A 23,188-nucleotide genomic window follows, 5' to 3' on the forward strand; every position below is an offset into this window, starting at 1 on the left:
GGATACAGCAGTGCGCAAAACAGACCTCATGGTGCTTAAATTCCAGTGGGGGGCATGCACTGCATAATTTATTTATCCTATCTTCTATCGAGGCACATTTGTTGTATTTGTTTGTTTGTTTGTTTTCTTCCAGATTTTTTGCTATTACCAACAGTGCTGCCATGGACTTGCTGCAGTCTTCTGAGCTGGAGCGCTGAATTCCTCCCAGGGCAGTGGATCTCAGTGCTGAGGGCATACACAACCAGCTGGGGAGCTCTGCAAACCACCAGCACCTCGGGTCCCACCCCCAGAGGCTCTGTTTCTGTGCACCTTGGGTGGGGCCTGAGAACCGAAGTGTTTTTTAAAAGACTCCTGTGTGATTTTAATGGGCAAACTGCTCTATAATGTAGGTATGAGTCCCTTCACTGACTTCTTTCATGCTTCCATTCCTTCTGCACCCAGAAATCTTCTTAAAGAAAGTACCAATTCAAATGACATCCTATCTGTTAAGTCTACTATTACTGCCCCTTTCCACGTCACCCCCCACCCCAACCACACACACTCACTCAGAATCACTCAGTTCCTCTTCTGTGCACACCGTCATCTCATTCATCTCCACTGTGTTACATAGGTTTGCAGGGGACCACTAACATGCTGGTCTCTTTTATAGTCTGAGAGTGATATGATAGACAGGCTGTCTCATTTGTCACTGTTCTTCCAACACAGCGCCTGGTGCAGAATAAATGTTGGCTGAAAGAATAAATAAATAGATGTCCAATGCTTTATTAGAAGTTATAGTCAAAAATTTAGGAAATGGAAGTGTAACAAATCAAGTAAGGACTGGGCAGAAGCAGGGAAGAAGAAGGAACATCTATAGTCAAACTCCCTTGAAAAGGGAGCCAAGGTCATCATAACCTATCACAGCAGCTAATAATAACATTAAGAGCTTAGAATCCTCAAGATGCAATTTACAACACAGTAAACATTAGCTAGGAAGCCCACAGAAGTTTCTAGCTTCACTGGAGACTAGTAACTTTCCAAGACATCAGTAGGCTAATTATTGATCATTGTACCGCCTCCCAAGAAAACGAAACACAGCCTGTTGTAGTAAAAAGAATATGAGTTTGGAAATCAAAACGATTCATTTGGTCTCCTGACACAACACAAATAAGTTAACTATTCTTTTTGAGCTACACTTTGCAAATCTATGAAATGGGAATATTTATAACTCCTGGCTCATAGGCTTATGTAATAATTGGAGAACACCTTGTCAGTGAAAGTTACTGTTCACCATGTGCCAGGCAGTGTGTTGAAAACCCAGGCAGTGTCATCTCACTGAGTCTTAGGTGGTAGGTGCTCTCTCCATGACAGATAAGTTAACGGACATGCTCCAGTTCCCATGACTGGTGATCCAGGATTTGAGATCAGATCTGTCTGATTCCAAACTTTCATTTCATCAGTTCTTAGATATGTGTGGCGGGCATGCTCCTTAACCTTTCCAAGCCCAGGTTTCCTCTTCCATAAAGTATAGAGACCAACAGCAACTACCACGTTGCACGTATTCAATGAGGTGATCCATGCAGAGTGTTTAGCACACAGCTTGGCACTAAGGGCTCAAAGACGTTGATAGCTCTTACGACTACCACCACCACTGCCTTTGTTCTGATTTGGTTTTTTAAAATTCTCTGTCCCATGAAGGACATCACTATCTGCCCGATTGTCCAATTCAAAAGTACATAAATAATTCGTCATGACATCTCCTCTCTGAACCTTTACCTCTCTGAACCTCCATATCCACTCACCAAGGTCTGTCAGTTCTCCACCATTTCCCGTATCACTGCCACTCCACTGCCTCAGGTGAAGGCCACTGTCACTTCTCACCTGTGGTTTGTCAACCGCTTCCCTACCGATCTCCTTGTCTGCTATTCCCCAGTCCTTCCATATGCAATCTCCATACTTAATCAAAGTGACTTTCTAAGACAACATCTCATTGCCACACTCCCTTGCTTAAAGCCCCTGACAACTCCACAAATCCTTGAAGATAAACTCTAAACTCCTATGTACATGAGGTAAAGTCCGGCCTGAACTAGCCTGACATCTGTCCCTCTCCAGTCTCCCCAGTCCCACCTCTTACCATTTTGGCAGACTTAAAAACTAACTCTCTCTCTCTCTCTCTCTCTCTCTCTCTCTCTCTCTCTCTCTCTCTCTCTATCTACCTTTCCAGTTGCTCAAGCCAAAATCCTTAGAGTCATCCTTGATTCTTCCCTTTCTTTCACATCCTGTAATCAATCAATCAGAGAATGCTATTGGCTTCACCTTCAAATATATCTGGAAGCTTGCAACTCTCCACTTCTACTATGTTACCTTCATCCCTCTTCTGGATTGCTGCAACAATCTTGGGACTCTCTTATTCTTTATTCAGAGTCAAAGTCCTCACAATGGGGTTCTATGCAATAAGGCCCCTTGTTACCTCTCTAAGGTCATCTCCTACTATCCTCTTTTGCTTACTCTGCTTTCATTTCACTGGCTTCCTTGCTCCTCATCAGACACACCAGACACACCCCTACCTTAGGGTGTTTGCGTTAGCTGTTCCCTCTACTTGTAATACTCTTCTCCTTGATACCACCTAGCTCACTCCCTCATCTCCCTCAAGTCCTTACTCCAATATTACCTTCTCAATAAGGCCCGCCTTAACTACCATCATCTCCGCCCTCCCAGGAACTCCTAATCTCCTGTACATTGATATATCTTCTTTTCTATAACACTCTATATAATTTATTTATTTGTTTGTTTGTTTGTTCGTTTGTTTATTATATTCGTTGCTTGATTTTCCTACTAAAATGTAAAATCCACAGAAATAGTTTTTTAGAATCTTTTCTGTTCACTGATATATTTCTATTATCCAGGATCAGTGCCTGACACATAGGAAGCACTCAGTAAACATGTGGTGACTGATTATTGAATGAATGCTTCCCTTTTTCAGTACTTCCTTTAGGAAGAGGTAGGTCTGAAAGAACCTTGTTTTACGTTTTGTATTTGTCTATCCCTAGCCTTGAATGTTATAATTCTCATGCATCTCTGTTTGCTTTTTCCAAGAATATCTCATCTTTTCACCTAAAGAATCTCTTTTCCTCTAGTTAATCAATCTTTCTTTCTCGGTTATCATTCCTCCACTATACCTGTTCAACTAGCTATACAAAAGCCTGTTTTCCAGACCTCTCTAGACCCTGCCTGACTTCCTGAGCACACTTGATTCCTTGAGATAGAGTGGCCCAGACATAGGCTTTGTGGATTGCTTTCCTGGCTTCTCAATCTGCAAAAATTCCATTGAATGATTTCTCTACAGCAACCCAAGAACATGGCGTATTCTCTCTATATTAAGGATTCTTCTTTTTTTTTTTTTTTTTTTTTTTGGCTTTTAATAAAACCTAACATCTCTTTATAAGTGAAGGCACTATTTGAATCCTCCTACAAGTTTAAGTCCATGGCCAAAGCTGATATAGTTAACAATTCAGAGCCAAACTGAGACCCTATAGTAGACACGATGCTAAGGAGCCCATATGAAGAAAATAAAATCTAAGAGGTTAGCTCCTCCATGGCCATCCCCCTGGGCCTGAAGATCAACATTAGAAGAATCATTATTTGGAGCAGTCTCATCACTGAAAGCCAGTGCTCAGAAGGGCACAGGGATCTCGACACCTTCCAGCAGTTCGAAGTTACCCCCGAAAATCTAGCTAAGAAAGAGGGCAGATTCCTACCACAAAGGTGAAGAGGTTGAGCCAGGTGTGCCCAGGTGCTCTCCAAAACACTCTTCTCCTTCCATTTGTTAAATGAACAGTTCAGAAAAAATACATTTCATTCTAACAAGAAAATCGCTTTTACCTGACATACTCAGATTACTGAGGCTGAAGTCTGAGTGCTATTTTATTATTTGGAGGCTTAAATTAGCCCAATATTTGTTGTGGGACCCCCTTCACTTTATGTCTGGAGACAGAAGCACAGGCTGCGAAACGGCAGGTGTTACAGTTAATAAAAGAAACCACTGAACGCAATGAGGCATTTGAGTGTTTTCTCGCCGATAATTGTATTGTTTCAGAATATTCCTAACTAACAATCTAAGATTCATTCGTGCAAGGAAAAACTACATTTACAATTATCCCAAATATACCTCCCATAGTGTTCCCGCCATTTCTCCAAAATAAAAGCTCCATTCCTTTCTCCCAGGAAGCGTGTGCCCTTTTGAATCATAAAAATGGATTTCATCACTGTTCGGCACTAGACTAATGGTTTTAAATTTTTGAGTTGTGCTGCAGGAGAAACTGTGTGCTTTCATATCGCATTTAAAAGAACGTTTCAAAAGGATTTTATGGGACAAAGTACACACACACCCATGCAATGAGATGAAGCTGCCGGAGGGATTCAATATATTTTAGAAAATACAGCATCGAACTTTGATGAAAACAAAATTAAAATGTCTATTAAATACAGGGATTCTTCAGTTAACATCTCATTCATGTCATCTTATGTGAATTTTTCAGATAGTCAAACTGATAATTTTTTAAGATTTGCTTTAGAAAAGGAGTTCTAAAAGCATTACATACATCCCTGCCTTTTAAGTATAAATATATTAACCCTCAAAATATATATATATATATAATATATATATTAATCCTCAAATGTTCTCTTTGCTGAGAACTTTTCCATGACCTATCTAATAAGTTCGCACAAACTGGAGGTCTGACAAGGGTATATTCTTTGACCCAGCTTCCTCCTCACCTTTATTTTGTACCTAAATTTCTTCAAAGTGTGGTCCACACTCTCCTTCACCACATCCTCGCTTCTTATTCCTTCCTTGACTTGCTGAAGGCTGACCTCTTTTTCTGCCAGCCTCCTGACTCAGGCAAGCAAAAGTTCTCTGTTCTTGAACTCTCTGAATTTAACCTCAAGGCCTCTTAAAAACTCCTTCTCTAGTTCACTGGCAACTACCCTCCCTGTTGCCTTTCTTTCAGTCTGACCATTTCCTCCCATGATCCTCCATAAAACCTCTGGTGTTTCCAGAGTTTTCTTCTGATGTTACTGCTTTGCCTTCAGCAATTCCACACCCTCCCTAACCACCTCCATACTCATGATTCCCAAACCTCTATCTTGGGCCAATCTGAACACCTTCACTTGGACACAGGCATCTCTAGCTAACGAGACCCAAGCTGAACTCATTGTCATCCCCCAGTCTGTTCCTTCTCTTGGCCTTCACATATCCAAAGGCTGACTTCCCTGCCTGCAATATCAGGCCCAAGACTTCTAGATTGATGTCTCGGCTTCATTGTCTTTTCTTTATCCCTTCTGCTAGTATCTTAACTCAGGCTTCTATTCTTCCTCCTTGGAATTGTTGCAACCGCCATTTAACTAATCATCTTTTCTCTCTCATCTTGACAATTTTACATCTACGCTCCTGCTGCCAACAAAGTTATTAAAGATCTAAATCTGATTTTGTCATCTCAGCTTAAAAATCCTTCTCTGGTTCCCCAGCATGTACGGAATGAAGGCCAAGGTCAATTGAAGAGCATTTGAGGTCCATCTTAATTTGATTCCTGCCTACCTTTTCACCATTACTTGTCACCCATCCCCACCTCAGAATCTCTTTCAGCAATTTATAGCCACTTGTAGTTCCCTAAGCACATGAAACCACTAAAAATTTGCTTCATTATACACTCAAGAAATATCACATTTCTTTTTTAATTTTTCTAGATAAAATTAAAACTGGCTCAGTCTTTCTCTGCCAGTGTGTTAATGAGAAATCCAATCCTCCTTCCACTGAGTTCTGTAAGGATCCTAAGACTCCCATTGGAAGAGGGCCTGTTCCGGGTCCAAATGGTTGCCCTTATTGTAACTGTTCCTTCTGCTACTTAACACCTCTGTCAAGGCTATCTGCAGGCCATGGACACTGCTCACAGTGGGGGTAACAATAATAAGGGCACATATACAGCACTTTCTGTGTGCTACCCACTGTTCCAAACAATTTGCATATATCTGCTTCTATATTCCTCTTAGCAACCTTATGAGGTAGGCATTATTCTTACCAGCCCCATTTTGCAAGTCAAGGAACAGAGGTCAAGTTATTTGCCCAGGGTGAGTGGCGGGGCTGGGATTTGACCCATCAGCCCAACTCCAAGCTCCTGCTCTTAATGACTGCTCACAGTGCAGCTGTCCATGGCCTGCAGGATTAGCCACAGAGAAACTTCATCCTTGCTCCTAAGGACTCACTGACTAACCCCCATACAAGCATCCATATACCCCTTTTCCTACCACATGACGCTTTCATATCCTATACTTAAGGAAATACCCAAATCTCTATCTCTCAAATTCCAAGAAGCTACCTCATCTCTCTTGAGTCACTTCCTTTCTCAATTCAAAGTACAAAGATTGTTCTCCCTCCCCTGGGAAAAAACTCTAAATGAACTCCTTGATGGCCCTAAATCATTCCCATAACCCGAGGCACCTGGTTCTTTGACTCCCATGCTCCCCTTAGCTTCGTAGACCAGCATGTTCCTTAACGCACAAAGCAAGTTTCCATTTCAGGGTCTTTACATTTGGTTATTCACTCTGCCTGCAACTCTTCTCCCAAGACAAACCTTAAACCACAGGGGTAAATGGGTTGTTCTTGGGCCACAGGGAGTGGGGCTGGGGAGTCTTGTTTCAACACTTCGACTCTAATGCATCCCCAAGAATAAAACAGAAATGAACAACTTAATAGCTTACACTACCCCACAAATCTTGCTGGTCCCTCTACCCAGGGATGGAACCCTGTGAAACTCTTGTTTCTTTTTCAAAATACAGCTCCTTAAAGAAGCCCTCTCTGCACGCCATTCTTTTAGGGGGGCCTGTGTCTGTACCTTGAACATATTTCTGTTGTTGTGCTTGCCACGACACATTATAATGTTTTAAATTTCTTTTTAGAGTTGTCTCTTTTATAAGATTGGGCTCAACAGGAGTAGGAACGGAATCATGTAGAACTGTATCCTAGTCCCTAGCAAGATGTCAAGAAAACTAATAAATAACCCAAGTTGTTTGATAATTGAAGTAAACTGACTCAAGGTCAACACAGTGATGATCATTATTTTACTGCCCCCCTCACCTTCACTACCACCCCACCCCCTACCCCCAACATAACAGCTAGGATAATCTTAAAATATAGATAGTTAATTCAAAATCTTCCTGTGATTTCCATCTCAATTGGCAAGCACTACAATGGTCTACAAGATTCTACATGATCTGTTCCCCTTGCCCTTACTGATCTAATTTCATCTTCGACTGCAATACTCATCACTCCAGCTGTGAGACTTCCTGTCATTCCTCAGACCTACCAGGTACACTTCTGGCTCAGGGCCTTTGGAATTCCTGTTTCCTCTGCCTAGAATGTTCTCCCCTACATATCCTCATGGCTTACTCCTTCACTTCCTTCGAGTCTTTGTGTAAAAACCATCTTCTCACAGAGGACTTCCCTGATCGCCCTATTTAAAATGCTTTTATTTTTCTTCATGGCATTTTTCATATTCTGCATAATGTATGTATGATATACCGCATAATTTACTCATTTATCTTATTTATTGCCTGTCTCCTCCACATAGAATGCAAACTCCATGAAGACCTGGCACATAGTAGGCACTCAATAAATCCGTGTTGTCTGTCTGACTCTTAGACCAAGGAACCCAACCAAGGAACCCAACGTCCAGTCTCATCTCTGCCTCTAACCGGACAAGGCATTCAACTTAACTGTCCTCAGCCGCTTCCACTCTGAACTAAGTTTGGACCAGACTATCCCTTAGTAGATTTACAGTGGAATAAGAAAAAAAAATCTACAATTTTTCCTACCCACTTTTTGTCTTTCGAACAGGATCACAATCTCAAAACATTTTTGGTCCAAAACAATTGCATAAAAATTTGAGACTGTGTATATGATGGAGAATATGTGAACCATATGTTTTCGCAAACTTCTCTCTAGGGAGAAGGAGAAACCTGAGTTTTTGAAAGTTGATCCTAGGGAAGAAGGGAGAGAAACAAGAAAGAATTAATTAATTCGCTCTAGGAAAGAAGGGCCTGGAACTGCTTTTGGAAAAAGAGATTCAGATGTGACAGGAAGTAGCCCAATGTGAGAGGGGGTGAAGAAGGGTGGCATTTTGAAATAAATTTTGGTATAAAGAGAAGGACCATCACAAGTCTTTGAAATTTAGAAAAAAAATTGTGCTTCAGTGGAAAATTCTGCATTGTCTACAGCACACCCTTCTGGATTACCTGGTTCTAGCCTTTCATTGCCATAAGTTATTGAACAGGTCTGTAAATTGTAAATAACTGATAGAAATTCAAAGTGGTTCTTGTGTACAGATCTGTAAATTCTACCTGACAGAAGTTCCATTGACTTCCTTCTTTTATTGTAGAAAAATCCAGTTTCACCTCCATTCGTACATTCATTTCAACATTCCTGATTTGTAAATGTATCCATTCTTTGGATTATCCCTTGAACTGGTTATCGTACAGGTTCCTTCTTTCATGGGTTGAATAAAATCTTTAACATGTGTTCATTTTAAAACTGTATGAGAGTCATGATTTCATCTTTATTTTTTTTTAAATTATCCTTTAAATGAGTGAAGAGAATCTTAAAGATATTTTATACGTATTGTGCAATATAATCAAGAGAATGTAGTAAAAATTTAGGGCTTTTTATGTCACCGTGCTGAGAAGGACCTTATATTTGGATGAATGGAGATGATATAATATTCAGAACTTTAGAAAATTGACACTCTCAAACTGGTCTCACTGCCTTCAGATTCTTCTCTTTCAATCCAGCCTGGATAATTTTGCTAAAGTAATCTTCTAAAAGACTACTTTGATCTTGTCAGTGCCCTGGTGAAAAACCATAAATGGTTCTTCACTGTCTCATCAGTAAAGCTCAAATGGCTTCACCCGCCACGGAAGGCCCAGACTGTAATGAATCTTCAGTATGCTCCGACTTTCCCTGCCTCAACAATAAGAATCTTCTACATCAGCCAAATGCTCTCACTCAAGCCCGTGACTGTGCACCCCCAGGTTATCCATGTGACATCTCTTTTCCACTGGTGGAAAGGCCACTCACCCATCCCTCAGGGCTCAGGTCACATCTCACCTTTCCATAGAGCAAGCCCAGAATGACTTCTTCTTTTGAATGCACTGAACAACATATCTCTCTATTTTCTCATTTATCAAATACTGTTCCAACGCTTACATGATCTTTTTTACACATCTAATTAGGCTATAAAGTATTAATGAACATACCACATTTTACATTTCATTTGTATTCTCCACAGGACTTAAGCCAGCATTTGGTACACAGAATAAGACTATTGGTCTTCATACATAAGAATTAGCTTCTGAGAGAAATCTAATCCTTTGCTCCAATAGAGGCCTAATTTTTGATGAAACACACACACACACACCCATTTTCACTCTCTCTCTCATACACACACACACACACACACACAAACCACTGCATTGAGAAATTGTCATAAATACTTCTCACCAGAACTCCTATCCCCAGACTTTTGAATTTTTTCCAAGTTTCCCGCAAACATCTACCCATTTCAAGTTGTCACGTGATTGCAATCTGCAGGGTATTCAGGGAATTACACCACATCCAGAAAGTCTCCTGATTGGATTCCCCTCCCCTTCCCAGGCTTCCTTTCTAGGAAAGGTTCCTCTGCTGCATTTCCATCTTTTGACTTAGTCCCAGGTGGTTCTGCAGTCTGTCCTGTTTGCCTGGAACTCACTAAGCTCCTGCTCCGACCTTTGCTAAATTGTTTTGCTGAATCTCTACGTTGGCCAGTGGCAAAGTTCCTTCACTTGTGCAAGTCCCTGCTGCGGGCGCTAATCGCTGCCTTTAATATATGCAGGCCCTTGGCTAGACCCTAGGTGAGGTGTAATAATGAATAAGACATTACCCTTGCCCTCCAGGTGCTTACAGGCTAATAATACTGATAGAACTAATTAACTTCTAAGGGAAAAAGAGAAAATATCTTCAGATGTCTCATTTTTGCTCACATTCAGGTTAGACAAAGCCACATGAATTGCTCGTTGGTCTTTGTGAACTGATACCAAGGAGAAACCACCGCCAAATCAATACATTTTAATTGGAAGTGTTTATGAAACCCAGGAGAGTTTCCTAAATGTATTAATTGCTTCCCAAGGAAATATAAAATTCACAATTACTAAAACCAGGGAAATGAATACAATGACAGCTCTAAAAAGACTGCTTTGTAAACTGTTGCTAAATATATAAAAATAAACCAATTGACCTTTTGAAAAGTTTTTTTAAAAAAAGCTCTAAATGATCAGTGTACAAGAACTGTTTGCCTGGAGACTAACCAACTTACTCAGGGCAGTATATGAATGCATTGCAATTCATTTAAAAGCAATTGCATCAACTGTATCATTCGTTTTAGAAAAGTTATTTCAACAAAGAAGGTAGCTAAAAGGTTAGATGTGAATTATTCTCTCCTTCCTCCCACACCTACAATATATTAGTACTGGTAAAAAAAAAAATAAAAAATCTCTATTAGCTCTGAATTTAGACTTTAAAAAGTAGTTTGAAGTGAAAATAGCAATTATCTGTATTCTAAGATTCTTTTTCATTTAAAGTTTCCACTGAATTACATCAGAAAATACGCTGAAGGGCTGGTTCTCCACAAAATACCGTACATGCAGAGCTTTCAAAACTTGAAATTACTTCCTCTAGAAAAAAAGCCTGCTCATTTGCATGGTCACTCACTCAACAAACTTTTCTATGTATGCCTACCACTGGGTTAGGCACCAGGAAACATAGGCAGGAAAACTTAGTTCCGGTTTCAGAAAGTGCATAGTCTTAGGAGAATATGGGTGTTTACTTTACTGGCACTATGTGCATTGGGAAGTAGGAGCCCAAGATAAGGAACACTTAAGTCTGTCCATGGAAGAAAAAGCATTTCAACTGAGATTTAAAGGATGAAGATGGTGTTGCCAGGCAGTCAAGGTGGGCAAGGGCATTCCAACAGAAAGGCCAGCATGGGTAAAAGACACAGAGACCTGAGAAAGTGTGGCAGTGTCAGAGAAGAGCAAATAGCTAAGACTAGACTTTGCAGTATATGGGGGGTTAGTGGCACACACAGGGCTAGATAAGCAAGCAGAGGCCAAATAAAAATAATGGTTAATTCTGAGCACTAACTATGTGCCAGGTATGGTGATAGGTGTTTCGCGTGGATTGTTATATTACTTATTATTATAAAATTATCTCTTTTTGAGATAAGTACTATTTTTATCCCAATTTCATAGATGAGGAGAGGAAGGCACAAAGAGGTTGATTTACTAGCTCAAGGTCTCATATCTGGACACTGGCTTTGAAACCAGACATTCTTTCTCTATAGAGTCCACAGCTTAACCACCTTTCAAATGGTGAAGGATCTTGTATATCAGACAGAGGAGTTGAGAAAGTATCTTTTAGGCAATGGGAAGCCACTGATGGATACTGAGCATGGAAGTGACATTATCAGACATGTACAATAAAATGATCACCCCAGTGATCTGGAAGATAGATTTTGCTTGTTGATATGCTAGGGTATGGGGAAGGGACTGGAAGGGGGCAGGGCACAAAGGCCAGAACTCCAGTAACGAAGAGTATGCAATTCTTAGCAAAAGGGAAAACAAAGGCCTGACTTGGGCAGTAGCAGTGGAGATAGAGGGGAAGGGGTGGATACACAAGACACTTAGAAGGTGGAATAAGAGAAGACTTGGTGACATTTATGGGCATTCGAAGTAAGAAAGGTATAGACAGGTATGAGGAAAGGAATACCTCCTTCCCACTCCTGATGTTCCTTTGAACATGAAAGGACATCAATTAATATAAAACTCCTGGCCTCTCTCTGCCCTCTTACTGCCAGGCCCCTTGAGCTGTAGTAATTTATCTGATGGTGAATTTGGCAGAGAAATGAGACGTGTAGCCCAGCTTTGTTCCTCCTCCCTCTTAGGGGCAAGTTGCCCTCGGAAGCTCACATTCTAATCTGCATTTCCACAGAGCAGAGAGACTCACAGTTTTAGGAACTAACCTCAACCTCCCAACAACTGATGTATGAACCGAGAATTTTGAGAAACAAAACAAAACTGTAGCAATTGATGGTGTGTAAGTCACAGGCCTTTGATGGAGCCTATGATTCGGGGCTGTTCGGTGGTGACTAGCAGCTTCGATGGTCCATCAGGCCATTTTATTGTTTCTGGTTTTTTTTTTTATTTGTTTGTTTTTTTGTAATTGTGAAGTTTTATTAATATATGACAAATTTATCCTTATGTTTAAGAACTTTTCTATTTATTTGCATATCTGTTGCTTTATGTAGAAGGAATATTTTGAAATTAAAATTAAAAGTTTGTCAGATTAAAAGTCTAGTTTTGAGAGTTACGTAGCTGGGTTTGAACTAATGGCCCTGGACAGGAGGCTGGGTCTGGTTTTCCCCTTCGCTGATCTTTGCTGCTTGTGGTGGCTCATCTAGGCTAACTTCCTCTAGAGGCAGAGTAGCATGTACAAGACCCTATCAAGAGCCATAGTCTCAACAAAGGGGAGAGCCTCAGTGCAAGGACAGGACACAGAAGGATGGGGTCAGGGTAGAAGTATAAAAAAGAATTGCTCTTTTTAAACTGCAAAGCAGCTGAGCTTCACATATTAAGCAGAGCCCCCAAGAGGTTCTGGGTTTAAATTGTTAGTAGCTTACAGGTAGGCAGTATAAAGGGAAAAAGAAATAAAGAAGTTTCTAATATGTGTAATAAAAAAGGGGAAAAGAGCTCTAATAAGATCCAATAACAGGAGCTGCCTCCATTACGAATTTTTATCGCAGAGGGTACCAATGCCTCAAAGAGTATGTCAAAAGAAGGAGACGTGTGCGTAGGTGGTGTTTTTCCGAGGTAGGCTAAACTCCCAGGCTCAAACTGGCCAACCTCTCGCTGGAATATTCCTCCCACTGCATTTAAGGTCATGAGTTGTGTGTTTTGGGAAGATGACAATAGCAGACTGGCTTCCTGATGAAGCCAAACACTTTCTCCTCTGGGCCTCCTCTCAGTTACCACTGCATCTCTGCTCTAGCCTTTGGCAACTCTCAGTTCTAGGTTCTGGGAACACAGTTTTGCCCTGGATAGGGGACAACAGCTTAAAGACTGGGGCTTGGCTCATTTTCTAACAATGATCTTCAGTGTCCTATTAACTCTAGATTCTTTACACATGATGCTCATAGTCACTTGGAATGGTCACAGGACAACTTCCAAGGCACAGAGGCACTTTCTTAGCAAAGATTCCACCTGGGCTACCTCTCCTGGGAAATCCCCAGAACTATCCAGAATCAAGAACACCTCTCACTAAGACTGATCAAAAACAGCAAACAGAGGAAGATGGATTATTGATTTTAATTTCCAAGGACTTCTACATTATGGTAGCAATAAAATATGACTTTGGACTTGAATTCCTCTGGATTTTATCATGTCTTTAGATTCTAATTTCTCCCTAAACATTTCATAGGGAATTGACATTAATTTTGGAGACATCTTTACAATGTTGGGATTTTGAAGTACTATGATGCTGTCATCTAATGTCACAGCAGGACATAGGGAATGTGCCATCGTCAAGTATGATGGAAAAGCAAGCAAGGGGTGAAGAGTCAGCCTTGGGAACTGAGTGGCCTTGGAGTTCATTCAGGTAAGGGACTTGTCCAATCCATTTCAGAGCCTTGATAGAGCCAAATCTTCACTGCCCACCTGTGGCTCCAGGGTAATCCTCAAAGAAGCTATGGTTGGCATGGGTAGATAGGACGTAGGGAGGTGGGGAGCAGGCTGATCCAACAAGCTACCTCCTCTCTGCCCTGAGTGGGAAAGCCCCACCCTGGTTAATGAAATGGTTAAGGCTAATAAGAGAACAAAAAGATGGTAACTAATAGAAAGGGAATATATCTTCTTGACTCCCTATGTTTCCCTTTACCTAAGGGCCATCAATTAGTATAGCACCCCAGACCTAACATCAGAATCTTCGAGTTGGGCCAACACATCGGAACATTTTAAAAAGTCTCCAGATGATTCCAACATGTAGGCAGGCCTGAGAACCAATGAACTAAACGATCTCTAAAGGTAACTTACAACTCTTAAAAAAAAAATAAATTGCTGTGATCCAGCTAGAAGTTAGAGGAAATGACTTTAAGGCCCGTGGGACATCTTATCTAGCAGCCCTGAGACTCAAAAGCATAGTGTGCAATCAGCTTTCTAATGGGAAAAAAATACATGAGTTTCATGTGTTGGTCCCAAAGCTTGCCTCTTAGGGCTTCCCTACCGGGTCATTGCCACACAATCAATGGTAGAACTGTTCTGAACTGTAACTGGAGAGGGAAATAATCAGGAACGATCAGCTACACCACAGCCTAATCACAATGACTGATATGTCTAGGGCTGTGTTAATCAAGCCTTCCTGTAGACAGACCCTTGTGGTCAAACCGATTCTAGAATGATTCTGCCTCCACGGCTGGAATCTTTTATAAACTGAAATTCTCCATTTAGCCTTCCCTCTCCCCTAAGTGCAAAATCCCTCCTAATGGTAGCATCTGTTGTCTGCAGCAAACAGAGCTGATTACAGATGCTCTGAAAAGAATGTAAGTCCTTTCTCATGCTACTCGGGAGGTGACAGTGTGATGAGAAGCAGTGACTCTTCTGATTTAAAAAAAAAAAAATCTTTGGCTAAACAGTGAGTGCGATAATAAGGTAAAAGATATATTGTTGTATAAAATATTAATATTTGTTGAATTTTTATCTCTTTCTTCTGTACTAAATACAGCCAATAACCGCACATGCACTGTCTCTTATAGCTACAGAGCAGGTGTGCAGGTAACTGGTTACCAAGCAACGTATTGGCTGGGGATTAGAGAACACAGTTGCATGGGCATAACTCTGAATAATGCAGACCTTGTTAAGTGATACATTTTTCATTATCCGAATATCACATCAAGTTCTATAACACCTTTTTTTTCTTTAATCTAGGGAAAATATTCCTATTAAGAGCCTTGAAGAAATTTTACCATCAGATATTTCTTTTTTATTAAAAACAATAAAAAGAACAGCTTCATTATATCTTATCCATCAAACTTGGTATCTACCTAAACATCTGTTCAGTAGTTGTTGTCATGTTTAGAAAGAATAATTATCCAACAGACCTTATAAGAAACGAATTCCAATGGCACAAATGAACTTTACTAATGGCTTGCATTTATAGCTCCTCAAGGAAAAAGTTATGTATTCTCATAATCCTGTTTATTCTTTTAAAACGAAAGGTCTTTAGTGGTTATTTTAGATCTTAGAGGGTTTTTAAAAACTAGCTCTTAACAGCCTTATGATCCTTAATAAATATGATCAAAATATATTTAAAGTCTTGTAGATCCTTAGTCCCTGAATATAGAAAATGCCTCTGCTTTTTACCATTATTTTCCTAATTTAAATATTAGCCTGCATCAAGGACTTGAAGTGGCAACTAAAAAGTTCTTGTTTATAGCAAAGTTCTCCGATACTTGTGATGACTTTTTTTTTTTGTTAAATCACAATTAAATAGGGAGGAGTTAGCAGCTCCTCCCTAGTTAGGGAAGAAAGGAGTGAGGGAAGGAGCGAGGGGAGAAAAAATTCGAAAGGAGCTTCTACTTCCCCCATTCTTTGGAAACATTAAACAAGTAGATCTTTTTTTATATATATTCCATAGAACAGCTCAGTTTTTAAAGGCTTCCTTTCAATTGTTTAAGCGACTTGCCTACTTTAGAGAAGAACTTCCACGTGGAAGTGGCGGCACACGAAGTGATTCTGGCGCAAGGGGATAAAGTTAATTCTCTTGTCCTTAATTTTAAAGCTGTATATGTATGACATTAGTTTTATCACAGAAATTGACAAAATATTTTTTTAAACCTGGAAAGAAGTCAATGGGGTTTTGTCTTGATATAGGGAAGCATACTCATAGCCCAGCTTTTGGTGTTGATATCATAGTTATGAATACAGAGGACAATACATTTTACACAGCCTTTTGGAGTTCATGCAAGGCTGTATACCATTGCTAGCCTCAGAGAATAGAGCAGTGGGAACTTGCTTCCGACCTGGTGGCTTATTGAAGCTCAAACTAGCAATTTTATAAAATTTCCAGCAGCTTTGTAACTGTGTCTATTATTTATAATTCACCATCTTCAAATTCATGAGTACACTTACTATGAGCAGAACACTAAAAAATGGCAAAGTAGGCAGCTTTAAATTTCTTAGGGGAAAGAATTATGAAAGCTATGCCCTCTCTCCTTACCTGCTCTTTTTTCAGGAAAGAAATACAATATTCTCCATACTGGGGGTAAGATGCAGAGTCAACATATCATTTCTTGAAATAAAATGGATAATTCTTTTATTTACACTTAAAATGTATATGTTGGATACCAACCTTATATCTAAAATAAGTATCTGGACCAAGAACAAACTGATGGTTGCCAGATGGGAGGGGGTCTGGGGAGATAGGATAAAAAAGGTGAAGGATCAAGAAGTACAAATTGCCAGTTAGTTATAAAAACAGTCACAGAGATGTAAGTCCGGCATAGGGAGTATAGTCAATAATATTATAATAACTATGTATGCTGTCAGATGGGTTCTACGCTTATTGGGGTACTCACTTCATAAGGTATATAAATATATAAATGTCTCATCCCTGTTGTACACCTGAAATTAATATAATATTGTATGTCAACCATAATTGAAAAGTAAATTTGAAGAAAAAATTTAAATAAAAAGTATCTGGAATCCATACCCCTCCGAAAGAGCAAAGTGAAATAGCTGCTTTTATTTTTTGAGATGCTGCCTTCGAGATATATATAGCTGTGTTTTCTCCACCACCATTTTTCTTATGTTTTCCCAGTCTACCGGGTTCTTTCCTGATAGGATTGTTGCTATGCTGTCTAGATGTGAAAAGGTCTTTTGACTAGTAAGATATCAGTGCTGTTTTCAAAAAAAAAAACACAAGTAACTACAGGCTACGATATCTGCTCAGCTCTCATTTCATTCCGTGAAACAAAATTTCTGTTAAAACAAAAATCAATCTCTGTTACTATTTCAGGCTGGAGATTCAAGCATCACATCTAAATACAGTCTTCTTATAACTTTAAGCTAGTTTAATGGTAATTTCCTCAAAAATGTCATTTTAACCGAAATCACCCTTGAAAGATACTCATTACAAGAAATCATAACTTTTTAACACAGAAATGTGTGTTGCTCCAAAACACAGATTTATACATATATTTCTGCCCCTCCCCCACTCATATAATTATGTAATGATCATGTAATAAAGACGTAACACAAGCTACGTAGAATTTTAAAACTAAATTTTTCTAAAAGCATTAATTGTCTGTATCATATAACTTGTTAGTTATATTCTTTATTCCAAGAGGGCTCACTCTAAAATTGTTTGCCTAATGTTATCTCCATTTCTCAGAATCAAGTAATAAATGAAAGAGAGAAAAGATGGTCTGTGAGCCTGTTTTCTTTTATAATCTTTCATGCAGAAAACAATTGCGTTGCACTTCAAAACCGAATCTGTAGACTTACAAATTAGCAAATATCGCCTAGCCTGTTGCTAATAAAAGGGCTATATATAACTGCTTTTTTCTTTACAATGAAAAAGATCATAATTTTAAATCAGCAATATGTAAAAATCTGTAATAAATTCACATTTTATGTCATTTTCAAAACAAACAAAAACATGTTTGTGAGAACCAAAATGAATTCATGGCACTCCCCGTCAGTCTATCTGATCTAATGAATCACCTTTCCTCCTCTTCCTTTCTCCCTGGCGCTGCCTGACAGTCAAGGCCAAGTTAGTTTACTTGCTTTGTTCAGCAAAGAAAATGCTTGGTTTTGCCTCGAAGTGTGAATGTATTAAAAGGTACAGAACCTTCTACTCTAAACATCGCTATCAACTCTTTTTCCCCCAAAAAAATTTAAATGCAATTTAAACACTATTCTCAGAGTGGACACCTGTATAATTATGTTTTCAGTGTATTGCATTTACTTATGCTGTGTGAATCTTTCCAGAAATAGGATGGGTCAAAAATTATATTAGCGAGAAAAAATTTATTAAAATATCTACTCTTCCCATATTTAAAATGTCAACCTCATGATTCGTTACTTTCTATCAATTCTCCTGTGCACTTGAACATGGTAATTAGCAAAGTCTTTCTTAAAATCTGCCAAGATCTTGAGAGAGGGAGTTTTGGGGACAGGATGAATTCAGGCTTGTGGTTAGATCATGTTAGGGTTAAAGGAAGAATGGATTGATAAGGTCACAAGACTGAAGAACCCGTGAGATAGACAAGAACGATGCTCACCAGCCCACCTCCAAAAGGCCAAGAGGGCCTGAGTATTGTCTTCCTTTTTGATTGCTGAGGAAGAACTGTTCCCTAGAGACGCAGACAAAGGGTGTCAACCTTCTGAATTGCACCTAACACTGCACCTAACACTGAATTGCACCTAACACTGAATTGCACCAACAGTTACCATCTACTGATAAATTATCCAGGCTATGAGTATGTGTCCTTTCCATTATCAAGTATAAGTTTAGTTTCATACGTGGGGATTTACAGACATGTATAAAAGACAACCAATGTTTCTCAAGCACATTCTTGTACCTAGTACTTTATGTGTATTTCCTTATTTAAACTCCTCTAAACCCCTGGGCAGTTGTATATCGACTGTATTTGAGACACACAAAACACAAAACTGGAAACTCAAGAAGGCCAAGTAAGACCCTTGAGCAAGGGAACACATTCATAAAAAGTTGGTCTGGGATTCAAATTGAGGTCGGAATCCAAAGGCCCTGTTCTTTCTACAATACCATGGAGGCTGGTGAGATACAAATTTCCTCACACGCTGAGGAAATTGAATTTGGCATTGAACAGAGTCATCCAACTCTTACCTCTGAAAATAGTTTTGGCAGCTCCTCAAGTAACTGATCTGTATTTTGTTGTGTAACATTTATTTCTGTTTGATAACATTTCCAATATTTAAGTAAGCTGAAGATTTTGTTGATCTGCTGACATTTAAATTAGTTTTTGTATGTCTTTCCTTCCAACAATTTTAGGTCATTGAATTTTAGAGCAAAGTCATAATTATAAAGAAATGATTTCCTCCATATGTAAAAAGACTATCCTGTATTATACACCGATAAAAGGCTAAGGATGAAAGTTCTGAAACTATATACTTCTCAAAGAGGAGTCCAACAAAGCCCTGTATCAGAATCACCTTGGGAAGATGTTAAAATGCAGGTTCCTGAACTCTATCCTAGAGATACTGATTCTGGATATGAGACCCTGTTATCTACACTTTTAAACACAAAAGTTCAGGAATCAGCACTATGAACAATGCACTGTGAACAAAGTATCATAAAGACTCAACTGTGGAAGTTTTCATACCCAAAGAGTTCCAAAGAGGGTCACTTTCAGTTATTGAGTTCTTAAATTTGAAATGGACATACATGAAATTGACTGGACTTTCTCTGTGCAAATGCATTAATTATTTTTCTGGGAAAAAAATTAGCTTTAATTATGCCATTATTGATATGAAGCATAGTAAACCAGATCAAGCCACGCACACCTTCACCAAAAACCAGCAAATTAACAACATACGAAAACTAAGAGAGGCTTCTGGATCTAAGGCACTTGGCTCACTATCTTTCACCTTCTCCCTTTCCCCCTGCATCAGCTTTATTCCTCTACCACTTTAAGATGACAGGTCTTCTTTTTTCCCCACTTCTTTATTTTCATAGTGATTACACTCAAAACCTAACAAGCCAATATTAAGGAATTGTCATCTTGAACATACGACACATAAGGTCATTCATTATCAGTGCCTCGCCTCTCAGCATTCCTCACCCATTATTTCACCCTGGAATGGTCCCCAAGTGTAGTTTGCTCAGTACCTAACGCTGACAGACACTGCATCCTTTCCTTTTGGAAAGACGACCTTCAACCTATCATCTTCTTTGCCTGATTGATACCAATTTATTTCTCAAGTATTGCCTTTTCTTGGAAGCCTTCTGTGATGCACTGCAGCCCCACTGTATGTAAAGTTAGGGGTTCTCATTTCTGACAGCACATCAGAATCATCTACTAGCTTTTGACATAAATATCACCCCTCTTGCTCTCTTATAGTTACTATTTGCATAATATATCTTTTTCCATACTTCTACTTTTAACCTGTTTATATATTTTTGAATCTAAACTATGTTTCTTAAAGACAGCACACAGTTGGGTCTTGTTATTTTATCAAATGTAACAGTGTTTGTCTTCTAATATGAGTGTTACTCCATTCATATTTAATGAAATTATTGTTATGGGTGGATTTGTTTTTCCATTTAATGTGATAGGTTTATTTGCTTTTAAGATTTCATATTTTAAAATTTCTACACAAGTGTCAATATTGTTGAATTTATTTATTTTCAATATGGCACATCTTTGCTTGTTCCTATGGTCTTCATTTACTACCATCAGTGTTAACTATTTGTTAGGATAGCATTACAATGGTATACAACATTTCTCTGTTGATTTTTTAAGTTATATTCTTAGCAGTTCTTCTAATGTTTATAATATGCATCTCTAATTTATCATAATCTACTTCAGGTTAATATAGACTTAATTCTGATAAAATATATCAACTTTGTTTCAATATAGTTTTCTTTCTTCCCTAATACTTTGTGCTATTATTGTCAGATATATTTCATCTATAGATGTTACAAACCGAACACAATAGTATTATAATTATTGTTTAAAATAATCTTATAGTTTTAAAAAAAATTAACAAAATAAAAGACAAAAAAAAAAAGATAAAGATATAGATATATCCTCTATTTCCTACATACTTGCCATTTCCAGTGCTCTTCTGTAGTCTAAGCACCTGACGTTAAGCTTTTAATTGCCCAGGCATCTATTTCAAAATGCATCCATCTTGAATAAACATTGCTAACTGTATTACACAGCTACTAACAAAACAACCAGAGAAGGAACTGGGCTGCCCCCACCCACGAAGGCCCCTCTTTCAGAAAGCCCTGGGTAACTAGATAACTGACCACTTAGAAAAGTGACACTGCTTTTCTCTTCCCACACCCTAATTCTTGCTCTTAGGCTTTCAATTAGCCAATAAAGAGTGAACCCACAAAACCCTACCCCACCCTCAAACACTAATAAAGGCAGAACTCCAGGTTCAGTTTCCCTCTCTCTCTCTCTGTGCTCGCCCCAATCCTTACAATCTCACTACGTGGCCCTCAGGCATGACACGTACCCTCCAGGACCTGTGAGTAATCTTGTTCTTCAACTTTCCCTGATGTTTTTTGCCAAAGCGCAACTTGCAATATTATAAGAACCACAAGGGCCAGTCCATCCATAACATTTATATCCAAAATTATGCAAATTTACAAATAAATAAACAATCCCCCCCAAAATATCAACCTAGCCCACAACCTAATACTTTTTCACTTGGAAAAGTCTTATACGTAGACCTCCAAAGAACTTCTAGTAATAATTAATATAGATAAAAAGAAACCTCATGGGTACTATATAAAGAAAATGTGACAAAATTTTAAGTTTTTTTTTTTTTTTTAATGCTTCTTATGCTGACCATTATGGAATGATCCTACAACTTAGAAATGTAACAATCAGAGGTTTTCCTTTCATTTTGACACTTTTCTTGGTAACAACAACTGATGCTTTTACTTCATGCCTGTTCCCTTCTAATTCTGCTCCAAAGATGAATCAGCTTTCCCAAGAAATTCCTCTTCGAGAATTTCCAAACAAACTGAATTGGGTCTCATTTCACTCTCTTGACACAATGAGATTATTTATGCAAATTAAGCAATGCACAAAACGAAGAACCTCCCATTCTTGAATTACATACCCATCTCAATGAAATGCACAGTAAGGTACTGCAGAGGTTGAGAACTTGTCACCCCAGAATGTGCCTCTTTGGCATGCAGATTATTTTGAGCTGAGGACAAGAGAGGCCCAAAAGAATCGTGAAGTGCTTTTCATCTCCTCCTTAACAGCCTAAAATAATTTATGTAAAGGGCTAGTCTAGGAAGAAAACTATCACCAGAGATAACCACAGAGAATATGGTCTAGTTGTGGTAGACTGAGGGAAAGTATGGCAGGGCCATATTGCTCAGTTCTCTGTCTCTTCATGGCATGACAAACATTTGTTTACCAAACATTTGCTTTTCCCAACTTCCTGTAAATTGCCTTCTTTCCCTTTGAAGTCCCAGACCCTCACCCATTTCTCCTTAGTTCAGGATGGCATATAAACCTAAATTGCCTGACTGCCTAGGGGTTTGATATTCTTATGGGACTCCCAAATATGCATATTTAAATTTTTTTTTCTCCTGTTAATCTGTCTCATGTCAACTTAATTATTAGACCAGCCAAAAGAACCTATAAGGGTAGAAGAAAAATGTTTCCTCCCCTACCGTACATACACGCTAAAAAGTAATTTTCACAATGAAGACTGACTCATCCTTTGACAATATTCCCTTCCTGCCCATTTTTAATCTACTTAGATTTCTGGAATAGTTGTGTGCTCCAGCCTCTGATCTTCTTCACCCAGCTCAACAGGGCTACCTCTATCCTCTCTGGAGTCTACAGGGCATACTTTCGTAGAAAAATTCTTAGGGCCGCATTTAAAATGCACGTTTTAATCAATGGCCAACATTTGAAAAGGGCAGTATATATTATGCTCATTCTGCTTCTGCCTCCAGAAAGAAGGATGGGCAAGATTTACATACTGCTTAACTCCACTGCAAGAGAGTTTTCTGCAATAATTTACAGTTTTGTTCAGATCCTACTGTTAACAAGGTCAGATGCTCAAATAATTGGCTGTAAGTTTACATAGGACATAACATGTTCGGTTTTGTTCCCTGCACATCCAGAATAACTGTGTCACAGAATAACTGGAAGTCGAAACAAGACTGATAACTGTACATGTTTTCATGCCTCAGGTAAATAGACTTGCAGCTGGTAGGTTCCAGAGGGTGGCTTTTATGTTCTAATCTCCCTCTGCTCCAACACAGGTTTTAAGAGACTGTAAATCAAAGTCTCCTGGTTTGATTTAATCTAACCATGTCACAGTTTGTTTAATT

The 23,188-nt window shown here is 39.0% G+C and overlaps 1 long non-coding RNA gene across 3 annotated transcripts in view; it reads right to left on the minus strand.

Annotated features, from left to right (window-relative positions):
- The window catches only part of LOC112481871, a 320,221-nt gene that overhangs the window by 271,958 nt on the left and 25,075 nt on the right, over positions 1–23,188 (minus strand). For 2 of the 3 annotated variants that reach the window (XR_003047064.1, XR_003047065.1), the window contains exon 2: positions 546–729. The exons of the other annotated variant lie outside the window; for it this stretch is intronic. This is a non-coding gene — a long non-coding RNA (uncharacterized LOC112481871). The remainder of the gene's footprint in view (positions 1–545; positions 730–23,188) is intronic. 3 annotated transcript variants of the gene reach the window in all.

This window comes from Pteropus alecto, unplaced genomic scaffold (assembly GCF_000325575.1).
Source record: "Pteropus alecto unplaced genomic scaffold, ASM32557v1 scaffold94, whole genome shotgun sequence".
Lineage (NCBI taxonomy): Eukaryota > Metazoa > Chordata > Mammalia > Chiroptera > Pteropodidae > Pteropus > Pteropus alecto.